The following is a 16,091-nucleotide window of genomic DNA, read 5'->3' as shown; positions in this document are numbered from 1 at the left end:
TTGCCTAGAGAAGCCCAAAAGGAAGTTCTCTGGATTTTGCTAAGATGACATTCATTCATTCACTTTTTTTTTTTTAACATAGGTTCTTTTTCTGTTCTCCAGGCTGGATTGCAGGTGGCACAATCAGAGCTCACTGAAACTTGAACTCCTGGGCTCAAGCAATCCTCTCACCTCAGTCTCCTGAATAGCTGGGACTATAGGCACATGCCACTATACCCAGCTTTTTGTTTTTTTTTAATATAGAGATGTGGTCTCACTTATGAGACTAGCCCAGGCTGGTCTCGAACTCCTGGACTCAAGCAATCCTCCTGCCTCAGCCTCCCAAAGTGCTGGGATTACAGGGATGAGCCACCGCACCTCAGCCCAGAACTCATTTAATATAACTTTGTTATATAGTAAAAAGGGACGCACCATGGAGAGTGGAATGGGAGGAACATGCTCTCCCCTATCTATAGCTGGTGTTTTCTGAAGAGGGCAGAAGAGGCTCCACATGTTTTCAGCTCAGTTGTTAGTTTCAATGAGTTTGGGGCCACAGAGTGCACCCTACCATTGCCCAGCTCTGAGTGGGCCCCCTAGTCTGTGGGAGGGTGGTAGAAGTGGGCTGAACCCTACATTAGGAATTTAGGAGGCTTGAGTTTCAGTTATGTCTCTTCCACTTTTTAGCTATGTGACCTTGGGCAAATTACAGCTTTTTTCTTTTTTTGAGACAGTTTTGCTCTTGTTGCCCAGGCTGGAGTGCAATGGTGCAATCTCAGCTCACTGAAACCTCTACTGCCTGGGTTCAAGCGATTCTCGTGCCTCAGCCTCCCAAGTAGCTGGGATTACAGGCATGTGCCACCATGCCTGGCTAATTATATATTTTTAGTTGTTGTTTTTGTTTATTTTGAGATAGGATCTTACTCTGTTGCCTAAGCTAGAATGCAGTATCATAGCTCATTGCAGCTTAGAACTCCTAGGCTCAAGCAGTTCTTCTGTCTCAGCCTCCCAGGTAGCTACTCACCATCACCCCTAGAGCCCCTTTCTTTGGATATTAGCTTATTATTACAAGTGGCCTGACAAAGGAGAATGGAGGATGGAGCAGAGAGATAGAAAGAAAAGCCATCATGTGCCTGAGTTGAAAGATCTGCCAGGGCCCTCTTGTGAGAGGAGATGAAGCCAGGATGGGGACTTGTCAACTGGTCTGAGCTAATTTGGTCCTTTGGTGATTGTATTACCTGCTGTGGGACATAAGAGGCGAGTGGAGGCCATTTGTCTTCTTTTCTGTAACCTCCTGCAGGTAGGATATTAAAAATGGCTAAGGCCAAATTCTACCAAGTATACACGTATTGGCAAGCTGGCACAAAACAGTCGCACAGCCTGCTTCAAGAAAGTGGGGCAGTTGGCCTCGTCTGGCTCTCACACCCCATTCATGCAAGGGCAAATAATCTTCCTGGGCAACTCCATGTTTTGAAACAGCTTATTTCACCAATGAAAGATTATTTCTAGCATCCCTCAAGCACATTAAGCCCTTGGGTGTATATTATGATGTTGTTTGAAGTGCTTATGTAACTATTTTCTGGAGTGCGGATTCCTGATTAGGGCATTTCAGATGCTAACTAACCACTCTAGAGGTTACAGGAGAGTCACTTTATATACACACACCACCAGGTTTAGGTTGGAATGTCTAAAAAATAAATTCCTACAGAGTCAATATAACAGCATCTTAGTCTGGGTCTCCTTCCTCGGACAGCACTATGGGAGGGAAAGGGGAACTTGGAACTGACCAGAGCTCAGTTCAACTTTATCACTTAAGTGGTGGTGGGACCTTGGGGCAGTTGCTTAAGTTTTCTGAATAAATTCCTCATTTGTAAAATAATGATAGTAATAATTCTGGCCTCTTAGAGTTGTTGAAATGATTAAATGAGATAACATGGTGTCTGCCATGCAGCAAGTAATCTATAAATGGTAGCCTTTGTTATTTATTCTTTGAACAAATATTGGCTGGAGGTCTAGGAGCTCTCTGTTACAAGATTGCAACGGATAAGCAGATGGCTTGAGACAGGAATAACTCTAGGAGAGCTGGTGAAATGGTTGACAATTCATCTTCCCATGTGCAAGCCTTCTAGAAATCCCACTTCCCAACCCAATCTGCTTTCTCTGAGCAGGGCTCTGAGCTCCAAGAAGACCCCTTATTTCACCAAAAAACCCTCAAACCAAGGGATCCCCTCCTCCTGCCTTCAGGACCTGGTTCTCAGTTGCTGTTGGAAGGGGAAGAAAGGGGAGAAAGAGGAGAAGGGAGTCTCAGACTCCCGGGAAACTTAGGGCCAGTCCTAGTCCAGGCTTCTGCTCTCTGCCTTGGGTCACAGAGAAGTCAGGAGGTTACTTCTACTGCTGAATCTTTGGGAGCAATTTGGCTCTTTGGTGACTGTCAGGATTAGCCACTATGGCACTTGAGAGGTGAGGTAACCATGAATTGGAGCAGAGTGTCAAGAGTCACCATCCAAGTGGGGCTTAAGAGGGCAGTGACTGGACATGCAGGGAGAGGCCAGGTAGGAAGGAAAGGAAATGGCCCAGAGGTTAAATCCTCAGAGTGTGCGTGTGTGCGTGTGTGTGTGTGTGTGTGTGTGTGTGGCGTGCGTGTGTGTGTGGCGTGCGTGCATGTGAGATGGGTATGGAAAGATGGGAGAAAGTGTAAATATGGACTCTTTCATTTATTCATTCACTATTTGTTAGTTACTCACTAACAAATTTGTTAGTTACTCACTAACAAATATTTATTGAGTACTTGCTATTTTCCAGCTACTGTGCTAGGAAGGAAAGTGTGGCAAGTGTGATCCATGAACTCTGGGCACAGGCTTTAGAACCTGACATGCCAGTCTTTGAATCCTGGCTCTTCTGCCCAGGGGACATAGGGTGGAACTGATGCAGTTACTACATACATCACTGCGAATTATCTGTTCAGTGCAGCTGTGGGTATGGGAGCCAGAGAGAGCCAGGCAGAGGATGAGGAAGGGAGGCATCTTCATTAGTAAATCAGGAATCAGAATTCTTTCCTTAGAGGGTTATTATAAAGGTGGAGATGAAGGGTCTGCCTCAGTACCTGGCATATTATTGGCACCTAATAAATATTATGAAATGAGGAGGAAACTTTAAGGTGTGGAGGTGTAAAGGACTAGCAAGATGCCCAAAGACTAGGGAGCTGGAAGGTACCCAGGAGGAGCAGCATGGACGAAGGGCATGGTGGAGAAGGATTCCAATGAGGAGGTGGGCAGTGATTCCAAATCTAACCTTTTGTTATAAAATGCTGATGTGAAAATATAGATTCCAGGCTACCTTTAGCTCTTTATATCACTGGGCCCGGGAGTCTCTATCGTCATGCACCTGTCTGGAGTCTGTATTGACTATGCCAGGTGTCATATTCTGACACTTGAATGATTTTCTCAGAGAGCAACTGCTAGGGCAGAACTGACATAATTACAACATATATCAATGCAAAATGCTCTGTCCGCTGCAGCTGCGGGTTCTACAGGCAAGAGAGAGCCAGGCAGATGGGGGCTCAGTGAGATAGGGGCAGGAGAGGGAGGGAGAAAGGGCAGCGGAGTTGGGAGCTGATGGAGCTTAGGGAATGAGGATCAGGTAAATCCAGCCATGTGAACAGCAATTCTAGATCATTTTAGAATTTGCAACATCCTAGTTTTAAACCAGCTGTCTTATTTCTCCAACAGCTTTCATCAAAGATGAGAACAATGGCTGCTCACATCAACTGGGGGAGGGAAGAGCTGGGCACGGACCAGCTTTTAGTAGGTGGCAGGTTCTCCAGCAGCCCAGGGAGCCTGTGTGGGGAGAGACCAGGGCTCTGAGAAGCCAAGGAAACCCAGGCCTGTCAGGAAGCTGGCAGTGGCCCTTTTCTTTTCTGAGATGCATGTGTGGCACCTATAGACAATGGGGTCTCAAGGTGACAATGGGTTCAACTTCCAGAGTTCAAATTCCAGCTCTGGCACCTAGCTTGGTTCTTGGCACTCAGTAAGTACTCAACAGATGCTGGTTGTTGTTATTATTATCTCCTCAGCAGATGACAGACCCAAGAAAGGCAAGTCTCCCAGCCCTGCCTCATCCTCACACTTCATTCTGTCTGAGTCCCCACCAGCCCATCTCAGAGCTGAAATACAAGAGGTCTGGTGACCTCTTGTAGGGTTCTGCATTTATACATTTGTCACATGTTTGCCGAGTGTCCACAGTGGCCCACTGTAGGAGAGGGAGTGTGTGGAGGAGGAGTAGGTGGCTCAGTCCGGGGCAACTGGACTTTGGAGGGCCTCTTCATGCTCCTTGACCTCTCCTCCTCAAAGCCACTACTTTTGTTGACAGGAAGAGACTGGAGGTCTGGGATCCTACATGCAGGGCGGTGAGAGAGTTTTTGCTCAGCCACTACTTTGCTCTGGAATCTGAGGACATCTCAGCCACTCCTTGTGCCTCTGCCTAACTGTAAAATAGAAGCAGGACCTTTGTGGCTGCTATCTTCAGCCCGGGGATAAGGAATTAATGGACACTTCACCAGGGCCATGATGGGGAATGAGCGGCTGCTGTAGTACAAAACACATTGTTGGTTGGCCTGAGAATTACTGAATGCGAATAGAAGCAACTTCACCATAACACACTGGGGACACAGCCAGCCATTCCAGGGCACTGCAAACAAATGAAATCTTTCTAATCTCCTAATTAAAAATCAAAACATTTAAAGCCAATATTTATTGAGGGCTGACTTTGTTCCTGACCCACTAAACATTTTAGGAGGAATCGTCTTAATTCTCACAATTCTCTGGAGCTGAAGCTATTGTTTTCTCCGTTTTAGAGATGAGTAGACTGAGGCTCACGAAGACCAAGTGACATGGCTAAGCTCAGGTAGCAAGTAAGTGGCCACGCCAGGACACGAACCCTGCCCCGCCTGACTCTAAAGACCAGGCCTTTAGCCACTGCGTTACTCAGTGTTTGCCTCTGCTTCAGGGACGTGTGGGTTCCCTGCAGGGCACTTTTCAGGCTGAAAGGTTGCCATGAGTGAGCCACAAGAATCCTGGGATTCACAGAAAAGGAAAGAAGAATGGACAGAAGGAGAGGACCTAGCCATTGCAGCTCCCCTCTGCCCTGCCCCTAGTGGTTTAGCCTGAACCAATAGGTCCATTATCTCCCTTGATGGTCAGGACTTGACCTTGTGCTCAGGGTTTTTGATGATGTGTCAGGGCTCATATCCTACTGGAAGCTCTCTTTGCCCGCTCCTCTTTGTAAAAGAGGGTGAGTTCTGATGACAAACCTGCCCTCCCTGTGGAAGTCCTGGACATGACCCACCAGCACATTGGAGACTATCTCTCAGCACCATCTAGTGGCCAGGATGGCTTGTTTTCTTCAAGAACCCTGAGCCTGAGCATTCTAGCTCCCAGTCAGGTATAGGCAGATTTGTTCTCTTCTGATCTAACCACTGCATGCTTTGGTCACCTCCAAATGTGGTGATTAATGGGGATTTAAGCTGTGCTTAAAGTGGAGACTTTATACTATGCATATTTTGATCCTGTTCAACTTTGCATAGTTTCAGGGGAGGGGGCTAGAACACTTAGTTGTAAAAAAGATGAAGATGGAATGAGTATTCTCCCCTTCCCTAGTTCCAAGTACCTGGCCTCAAGCAATGTGTACCTCTTCCTACTGTGCAAAGCACAAGACTGAAAGCATGCACAGACTGTCAGCTTGGCACTCATTCCAAGCAGGCATCTTACCTAGCCTCGTTACATGGGCAGGGGACAGGAAGAGATTCCTGTGCACAAAGCTGCGGGTCAAGGATCCTCTTGACCTTGTGATGGGACACAGAGCTGGAACTAGACCGACTCCCAATTGTATTAGAAGCTTTGCTTATGTAAAAGTAAGCTTTGGGATTTTCAGAGCAGTGGCATGGAGAATGCTTTTGGACATTTCCAAAAAGGAACTCTGCATTTCCAGGTTTTGGATTTCCTAGTCCAGGTCCAGAAGAGGGAATACTAGAGTGAACCCACTAGAGAGGACCCACCCAAAGGAATCAGGTAGAGCTGACAGACAGGTTTCATATATCAGGTTGGTGATGGAGCGGAGCAGGTAGATTCCTAGGATGGAAAGCCAGTAGGCATTGCTCTAGGGTGACATTTGGCTGCTGTTGCTTCCACGTGCTGCACATTTCCTTACTGGCCATTGGGGAAACTCTCAGATGGCTTCTGGAATGGTTTGATCCTGAAAGCAGAAATTTCCTGGACACAGGGCATCATGCTTGTGTGGATCCAGGATCTCTGGAACAAAAGACACTCCTGAGAAGAACATGGTTCTTTTGGGAGGCAAAATTGTTAGTGTTGAAATAAATATGGCCAGGCACAGTGGCTCACGCCTGTAATCCCAGCACTTTGGGAGGCCAAAGCGGGTGGATCACATGGTCAAGAGATTGAGACCTTCCTGGCCAACATGGCAAAACCCTGTTTCTACTAAAAATACAAAAAAAAAAAAAAAAAAAGCTGGGCATGGTGGTGTGCACCTGTAGTCCCAGCTACTTGGGAGGCTGAGACAGGACAATTGCTTGAACCTAGGAGGCAGAGGTTGCAGTGAGCCGAGATTGTGCCACTGCACTCCAGCCTGGCAACAGAGTGAGACTCTGTTTCAAAAAACAAAACAAACAACAACAACAACAACAAGAAATAAATCCACTGGAATACTCAAAGTAACTTTCTGTAAATATATCTCCCCTCAAGCATAATAAAGTGCATATGTAGTAATATACATGCGATTGGAAGCCATTTATAGAGGTGAGAATCACTAAAGTGTAACTAGGACCTTCCCCATTCCACATTCCTACTTTCACTGATATGACTGACATGTTGTGATTCTTGTGTCCTATCTTGAGCTACGTCACTACTTTTCACAATTTGTTAGGAGAAGAATGAGGGGCGCCCCTAATATTTATAGCAGCAATACCAGCAAAAATAAAAGGGGCAAAAAAGATCCAACCTAGATGTCCATCAATTGGGACTAATATTAATATTATGATTCATCTAGAAAATGAAATACTATGCAGCCATCAAAATGTATGATGAAGAATTATATTTATTGACAAGGAAAAATATTTATTAATGTCAAGTGAAACAATGTCTAGAAAAGTATGTAGAATAGGATTTGTTTCATGTAAAACTGTATACATATAACTATATGTATATTTATGTATGTAAATATGAGTAGAATTCTTCTTTCCAGAGGTTAACAGTGATTATCTTTGAGTGGAGAAATTTGATACAATGTTGTTAGTTTCTGCTTTGTTCTTTTCTATGTTGTGTAAGCATTTTACAAGGAGTATGAATCATTTTTCTAATAAAGCCATTAAAATGTTTTGAAAGTATTGATCCTCATGAGTAAGTAGAAAGCTGAGACTCAGGGAAGCTGACATCTAACTCAATAAAGCCACAACCTGCCAGTCCAAGAGCCAGAATACGCCCCCATAACCATGCATTCGTCAAGTTTAACACCAATCTTTTGAGTTCTGCCTCCTTTCTCCTCGTTAAGATAAAGGGAGGGATGTGGCAATGGGGACCTGGGGGAGTTGGGGACCAATGTTCAGATCAGAGGGGCCTCACATCCTTTGATATTATCTGGATCCCTATTATCTCTTCAAAGCAATTACACTGTGACCACAACAGCATTACTGGATTCCTATTACACAGTATGTTCTTGTGGTTTGGTGGTTGTCCAAGACTTGAAGGAGCAGACACAAGTCTGGGGACAGAGTTAAGTTGGGTCCCTACTTCTAATTCAAGCCCATTTCACATCCTGCAAGGGAAATGATGTATTCAGCCATTTTCTCCACTTGAGGAAAGAAGAAAAGTGAAGCAAGCTGGGTGTGGTCCATTGGCAGGACTGTGGGAGGTTCTGGGTGGCAGTGGCATGGCGAATGACTTCAAGGAGGAAGTCCTGAGCCTGTGTTCCTTCCCTCTACCTCTTCTCACTCCTCCACAGCCACCCATGTTTGTCCACACTCCTAACTGCAGCACCAGATACCCTCATGACCTGACCTTTGACATTCTTTGAGTTCTGGGTATCATCCAGCTCAATTTAGCCTGGTGAAAAATTAGCAGTTAGGATAGGGATTGGGGCCCAGTAGGCCCAGGGTCTTCCTAGAACATGAATTCGGATGTAAATAGTAAAAACAGAGCCAGGTTTTGTGGCATCCACCTGTAATCCCAGCTACTCAGTAGGCTGAGGTGGGAATATTAAGCTCAGGAGCCTGGGCAACATATGAGATCTCATATTATTAAAAAAAAAATAAGGCCGGGTGCGGTGGCTCACATCTGTAATCCTAGCACTTTGGGAGGCAGAAGTGGGTGGATCACCTAAGGTCAGGAGTTCAAGACCAGCCTGACCAACATGGAGAAATACCGTCACTAAAAAAATAAATAAATAGCAAAAGCTCAAGGTTGTGAAAGAGTATTAATCTTCCATTATACAACTACAGGGCATTTACAAGGCCAAAATGGATCCCTGGGCTGCCAGTTCCTTTCTTAGCCTATCCACTCCAAACACAGACATGCAGTTCCAGAGTAAAGGATGAATCCCCTCTGTGTTCTTCCTTTGTGTCACTGGAAACCCTCTTTGTGTCACTATTCTTCCCTTTCTGTCCTCAGATCCCTCTACTGTATTCCCTAGAGAGGTCACAGCCCTATATCTGACATTACTGCCCATGGATATGAAAAAAAAAAGATTCCTCCAAAGATGTTGTTTCCCCTTCCCACATCTGTACTTTGCTGAGGGACCTAAGAGAAAAAAGACCTTGACCTAAGCTGTGGGCAAGAAAGAAAGGCAGAGTCTTTTAGCAAAAAGAAGTGTGTATTTACAAATGCTGGTCATTCTTGAGCCAAAGCCAGAGTTTAACCTACAAATAAGATATGGTAGAACTGAGCGAAGTGACAGAGAAGAAGCGGCAGGTCGACAGAGAAGCATGTCCTACTTGCAAGCCAAAATTTTGTCTGCAGGCATCTGTCTGGGGTTAAATATGCGTGCTCCAAACCTCAGTAACCAGGCAGCCACCATGCCCGAATCATACAAGGGTTAGGGATGGTGTCTTTGTCTGCCTGGAAGATGGCAACAGCAGGGTATGAGAAAATGGCGGCCTGGGTCACATTTCTAGCCGAGTATTCCCCACCTGAAGTGAATTAGTTAGCTGCTCCCAACGATCTTCCTGGGTCTTTCGGCCCCAGACAATCCCTGAGCACTCCCAGCTCTTTCTGCGCAAGTTCAGATCTATGGCCAGACCCAACCAGAGCTGGAGCAGGAGCTAGAACAACTAGAAGCCCCTCCCACCCGTTTGCCGCCTTCTCCTATCACGGAGCCGCGTGTGCAGAAGGGAATGCATTTATATCTCTGGATTGGGGAGGGTGAACCCCCTGAGAGCAGGGGCCATGTATCTTCAAGCCTTCAAAAAGACCCAGCACAAGACTGGTATGAGGCAGGCTTCAACAAATGTTCGTTAAATGGATTTTCTGTGTTCTTACTGGGACTTTTGTTCCTTTGCTCTGTTCTGGAATGAGAAAGTCCGTTTTCATGCTGCTGATTAAGACACACCCAAGAATGGGAAGAAAAAGAGGTTTAATTGGACTTACAGTTGCACATGGCTGGGGAGGCCTCAGAATCATGGCGGGAAGCAAAAGGTACTTCCTAGTTCGCGGCGGCAGGAGAAAATGAGGAAGAAGCAAAAGTGGAAACCCCTGATAAACCCATCAGATCTCGTGAGACTTACTCACTATCACCAGTATAGCATGAGAAAGACTGGCCCCCTTGATTCAATTGCATCCCCCTGGGTCCCTCCCACAACACGTGGGAATTCTGGGAGATATAATTCAAGTCCAGATTTGGGCAGGGACACAGCCAAACCATATCAGTGCCCTTCTTTTTCTCAGTTAATGCTTCTTCGTAATACACTTTTTATTATATATATATATAAAGATACGGTAGAGCTACAGCGTGGCCATAGAAACAGCACCATTGTAGAACACAAATAATTGCACACCTTCCTCTACATGGAAGTGTAGAATCTAAAGCAATTACCTGGAGCACAGGGTAATGCTTTGTTATAGACTGTCTTGTATTGCTCTCATCTTCCATATGCCTAGGTTTCATTCTTTGCTATCTGTATAACCCTACCTATAAAATTCTTAGCACAGCGCACGGCACATTAATGGTTGTTGAATTGAATAACAAGTTGAAGGACTTTGTTTCCTAGCACTGTGCTGTTTTAAGGAGAGGGCTCCTCTTTTTTTTTTTTTTTCTTCTTGAGATGCGGCGGCGGGAGGGGGGGGGGTCTCACTGTCACCCAGGTGGAGTGCAGTAACGTGATCTCAGCTCTCTGCAACCTCTGCCTCCCAGGTTCAAGCAATTCTCCCTGCCTCAGCCTCCCGAGTAGTGGAGATTACAGGCACCTGCCACCACATCCCCCTTATTTTTGTATTTTTAGTAGAGACAGGGTTTCACCATCTTGGCCAGGATGGTCTCAAGCTCCTGACCTCAGATGATCCACCTACCTCGGCCTCCCAAAGTGCTAGGATTACTGGCGTGAATCACCACACCCAGCTTGGGCTCCTCATGAAGTCAGGAGCCCATTTCTCAAAGCAACACAGTGCTAGGCAAGAGAAGACACTTAACACACATTTGTTAATTAATTGGCATCTGAGACTAATTGAACTAATTCCCAGGACAAGATGGCATCTTTAGGATCATCAACCTTTGGGTTTCTGCAGCCTTTCCTGAAGGTGGCAGAGTTCTAACAGGTCCAGGACAAGGAGGGTAGAAAGAACAGGGATGGGGTTTACCCCACCCTCCGTGAGGCAGTGGGCACACTGCCTCACCGCCTGCCTCAGACTCGGTTGCCCTTCAGCCGGCTCCTATGGGAGAAAGCTTTTGACTCAGATCTATAAAAACAAAGATTTTCCCACTCTACCCTATCCCAGGACCTAGCTGTGATTTGGATGAGAATGCTGTAATACAAATTCTTAACCTATTAATGTTGCCAAGTCCCAAGATATCCTCCTGCAATCACTGTGTCTGGCTGCAATTTCTCTTTGAACTGATACAGTGAAGTTGGGACAGGCACACAGTGTCCCCCCGCCAGGCAGAGTGGCTTAGATAGCAGCATAAAAGCTTTTAGTTGCAAAGCCTTCTCATAACCAGGCTTGCCTCAACAATACTCCTTTGTCCCCCCTCAGACGACTAAGCTTCTTGTATCCTGGCAAAAGGAGGCACAGAGGGGAGGTGACCAGCTTGGAGTTTGGATTTTAATCTCCAGAGCAGAAATTCTTTTAAATTTGCCCAGCATCTGGGCTGACTGCTGAGTCGGAAATGGCAGGAGTAGAGTGGGAGAGGAGGGGTCATGGGGGATACGTGTTGAATGGGGCTCTCCCGAACAGTCCCCAGCTTTCTTTTTTTTTTTTGAGACAGTCTCGCTCTGTTGCCTAGGCTGGAGTGCAGTGGTGCAATCTCAGCTCACTGCAACCTCTGCCTCCCGGGTTCAAGCGATCCTCCTGCCTCAGCCTCCTGAGTAGCTGGGATTACAGATACCCACCACCATGCTCAGCTAATTTTTGTATTTTTAGTAGAAACTGGGTTTCATCATGTTAATCAGGCTGGTCTCAAACTCTTGACCTTGTGATCTGCCTGCCTTGGCCTCCCAAAGTGCTGGAATTACAGGTGTAAGCCACCACGCCCGGCCTAATCCCCAACTTACATAGTCAACTCTGTCCTCCACAAGACTTATGACCGTCACAGTTAAACCCATACTTAAAAGTAGGAGGTGATGTGGTTTCAGTGTGTGTTCTTATTCTCATTTTGATTTCTTTTAGCTTTGGCCTTTTCCTCTCGTAATTTACTGCTCTTCTTATCAACCTGTGCTAATTTTCAGGGCTGTCTTAGTGCACACCCATTAATGTCGTAATGCTTTATGGATGAATTCACATGATCACAGAATCATGAGTTCTTCATTTTCAGGCTCAAGGTGTTCATGAATACTGCATAGTCCTTATCTACTGGATTTTCTTTCTGATGATGAAAAAAAGAGAGAGGACAGGGCCTTTAAATATCCCCAAAGTAGCAAGACACTTTATTTTGAGACTTCTATGAAAGTACCTACCCCTTTCCCACATGGACATATGGATAGGAAAATCTTCTGATAAACCTGCAGGCCTTGGTCATTTCTCCTGGGCCTAATGCCTATTCTCCCTCCACTGGTACCCTCTTTCATCCCTCTGTGACAATTTATAAACATTCAAGGGCATCCTTCATAAACTTTTGCATTTGCTTCCCCTATCACAATGCACTCATTTCTGAGCATAGCTCACAGCTGTGCAGAAGGCTGCCTTTGTAATGTAATTTATAAAGTCACCCAGATGTAAATTATGGACGTTGGGTGATAATGATGTGTCATTCAGCTCTATTCCAACCTTAGCATAAGAAGTGATATTATTCAACAATCTACATCTTCCTGTCCTGGTACTTTTCAGAGCCTCTTGCTGCTTTCTTGAGGCTTACCTGTTTCTCCATTCACCTTCTCTCATAGCCAAGAACTTTACAGAGAACAACAATGAGATACCACTATATACCTATTATAATGGTCCAAATCTGGAAATACTGACAAGACAAGGATATGAAGCAACAGGAACTCTCATTCATTGCTGGTGGGAATGCAAAATTGCTACATCTGCTTTGGAGGACACTTTGGAAATTTCTTATAAAGCTAAACATATTCTCACCACACAATCCAGCAATTGTGCTCCTTGGTATTTGCCCAAAGGACTTGGAAATGTATGTCCACACCAAAACCTGCATGCGGTTTGTAGCAACTTTATTCCTAATTGCCATAACTTGCAAGCAACCAAGATGCCCTTCAGTAGGTGATGGGTAAATAAACTGTGGCATATCTAGACAATAGAATATCATTCAATGCTAAAAAGAAATAAGCTATCAAGCCGTGAAATGGCATGGAGGCAACTTAAATGCATATGATTAAATCAAAGAAGTTAGTTTGAAAAGGCTATAAACGGTATGATTTCACCTATATGACATTCTGATAAAGGCAAAACTATAGAGCAGGCAAAGAGATCAGTGGTTGCCAGGGATTAAGGGGGAGGAAAAGATGAATCAGCAAAGCACAGAGGACTTTTATGGTAGTGAAAATATTCCATATCATACTATAATGGTGGATACATGTCATTATACATTCATCCAAACTCATAAAAAGAACAACCCCAAGAGTGAACCCTAATGTAAACTATGCACTTTGGGAGATAATGAAATGTCAAGGCTGCTTCATCAATTGTAACAAATATACCACTCTGGTAGGGGATTCTGGTAATGGGAAGTCTATGCATGTGTGGAGGCAGGGGGCTATGGGAAATCCCTGTACTTTCTGCTCAGTTTTGCTGTGAACCTAAAATCACTCTAAAAAATAAGTCTAGGTCAGGTGGGGTGGCTCACGCCTGTAATCCCAGCACTTTGGGAGGCCTGGGCGGGCAGATCACGAGGTCAAGAGATTGAGACGATCCTGGCCAACATGGTGAAACTTCATCTCCACTAAAAATAATAAATAAATAAATAAATAAATACAAATTAGCTGGGCATGGTGGTACATACCTGTAGTCCCAGCTACTCAGGAGGCTGAGGCAAGAGATTCGCTTGAATCCGGGAGGCAGAGGTTGCAGTGAGCCTAGATCACGCCACTGCACGCCAGCCTGGTAACAGAGGGAGATTCTGCCTTAAAAAAAATAATAATTAAAAAAAGAAAAAATGTGCCTGGGTCAGGCATGGTGGCTCACACCTATAATCCCAGCACTTTGCGGGGCCAAGGTGGGAGGACTACTTCAGACTAGGAGTTCAAAATCAGCCTGAGAAACACAGAGAGATCCCGTCTCCAAAAAGTAAAAGAATGAGCTAGGCATGACGGCGTATGCCTGTAGTCCAAGCTACTTGGGAGGCTGAAGCCGGAGAATTGCTTGAGACCAGGAGTGCAAGGCTGCAGAGAGTCATGATCATGCCACTGCACTCCAAGCTGAGCGACAGAGCAAGAACTTGTCTCAAAAAAAAGGTGAAAAAACAAAAGCAAAAACAACTTACAGGGCCACTGAGTCAGGTACAAATTTCCTATGCTGTTTGCTTCCCCTTGTCTTGGACATTTGCTGTGGGGGGCTACTTGGCACCTTTTCCCTTCTTGTAGTAACAGCCCCTTATTTCTTTCACTGTTTGCCTCTACTCACAACGTGCAGTGCCTAGTAGGGCTTACACCAGAGTATCCGGCTAGATTCTTCCCTGCCCAAGAGGGAAGGTGAATGCATGACTCAACTTAGGAAAATCTGACTCTTTATGCTTGAGCAGAAGTGATGAAAAGATTGGCCTCTAGTTACTCGGGCAGCACAGCCCCAAGGAGACTCTTGATTACTTCCCATTACCTGATTCCCAAAGCTGGTCTTGTGCTAGTCCTTTTGAGCTTGTTTTGCCAGCATTCCCTTTAAATATGTGAGCCATCTGATCATAGTCCTTTCCAATAAAAATTTTATTTTAGACTTAACATAGCTAAAGTCGGTTTCTGTTGTTTGCAAAGAATCCTACGAGATCTGGGTTCACATGCCTTAGCCCCTTTATGTCCCTTTGCTTTCTATTTCAAGAAGGGGCAGTTGCATAGAGACTCCCCCTGTTTTCAACTGCTGGCATATTACCTTGAACTCTTCTCACCAAGACCATACCCATACGCCCCATCCCCCAGTGCTTTCTTACCCAGCTTGTTTTCCTGTAAAGCTGATCCAAATAATTCCAAATTCGAGATTGGCTTTGGCTTCAATGCTTCCTCTGCTTCTACCTCACTTCTTGCTTTCTTATCACGGCATCTGTGACAGACTGCATGTGGTCTTTTCTTGAGCTCTCATTCCCATGCTCCGTCTCCCTCCCAGACCCTTTCTGATCAGGCTGCAGGTCAGTTCCTCCACTGGAATCACCCTCTTGAGCCACATCTCTCCTGACTTGTGGTCAGAGGGGAGCCCCTGGGAACGAATCATCTCTAACAAGCATCAAGAAATATTTCTGATTCCCTTTGTAAGTGATCAAGAAAATTACTTACAGTGGACAAGAGCAAACCCTTTATGGCTGGTTTGCTTTGGGGGAAGGGCAGAAAACTTCTTGCTTTTCAGAATATATGTCTAAGGACCTAACGTGTTCAAGGAACTTTAGAGACTACAAAGATACTTGAAAGACTCTTTTCCCTGCCTGGTGGTGGAAGAGAACTACCACTCACCGCCTACCATGGTGGGGCTTTTACATGACAGTGCCATTTATTACCTGTGTATTATACTATGTGCCTGGCACTATGCTAAGAACCTTATATATATTCTCCTATTTTTACGACTGCCCTGGGCTTGGGTATTATTGCCATTTCCATTTTGCATATGAGAAAAATAGGCTGAGAAAAATTAAATGAACTCCCTTAAGACATCCAACTAGGATGGAGAGTCTGAACTCAAACCCAGGTTTGCTTGAGCAAAGCCTGTTCCTGGCCCATGCCACCACACCGCTCTGCTTGCTTTGACAAGACACGAAGGCAAAGCAGGGGCTAGCATCCTTTGGTGTATGTTAGTGCAGCAGGGGTGGTTTGTCCCAGGCCCCTCCACTTTCAACCATACTTGAATCACTAGAACTGTGATGACTGTGCCTCCTGCACCCATGGTCACCCTCCCCACCTCGTCCCACAATTCTGCATGTAAGTTTCAGCATTCTTTGATGAAAAGCCAGGGGGCCCCTCGCTGTTACAGATGCTATTTTAAAGTCCATTTCTACAGGAGACTTCTCTGCCCTGTGCACGCCTGATCTTATTTCAAATCTTCTTGGTGCAAATAGAAAGGGGCTTGGAAGGGGTACCAGAAGACCTGAGTTTGAACTGCATTTTGCCTTTACCAGCAATCTAACCTTGACCAAACCATACAACCTCTCTGAACTTTAATTTCCTCATTTATTTTTATTTTATTTATTTATTTTTTGAAACGGAGTTTCGGTCTTGTTGCCCAGGCTGGAGTGCAATGGTGCTATTTCAG

General features: G+C 45.3%; 1 protein-coding gene across 1 annotated transcript in view; it reads right to left on the bottom strand.

Moving 5' to 3' along the window:
• The window catches only part of PLEKHH1 (pleckstrin homology, MyTH4 and FERM domain containing H1), a 69,893-nt gene extending 60,206 nt beyond the window's left edge, over positions 1 to 9,687 (bottom strand). Inside the window, 1 exon segment of the mRNA XM_064374974.1 lies at positions 9,630 to 9,687. The gene's annotated coding sequence lies outside the window, so the exon portion shown is untranslated.
• Positions 9,688 to 16,091: the final 6,404 nt, after the last annotated feature.

Source organism: Aotus nancymaae, unplaced genomic scaffold (genome assembly GCF_030222135.1).
Source record: "Aotus nancymaae isolate 86718 unplaced genomic scaffold, 86718_ANA_hifiasm-v0.15.2.pri h1tg000011l, whole genome shotgun sequence".
NCBI classification, from domain to species: Eukaryota; Metazoa; Chordata; class Mammalia; order Primates; family Aotidae; genus Aotus; species Aotus nancymaae.
Note: the sequence above shows the minus strand (reverse complement) of the source record. Positions and strands in the feature narration are given on the sequence as shown.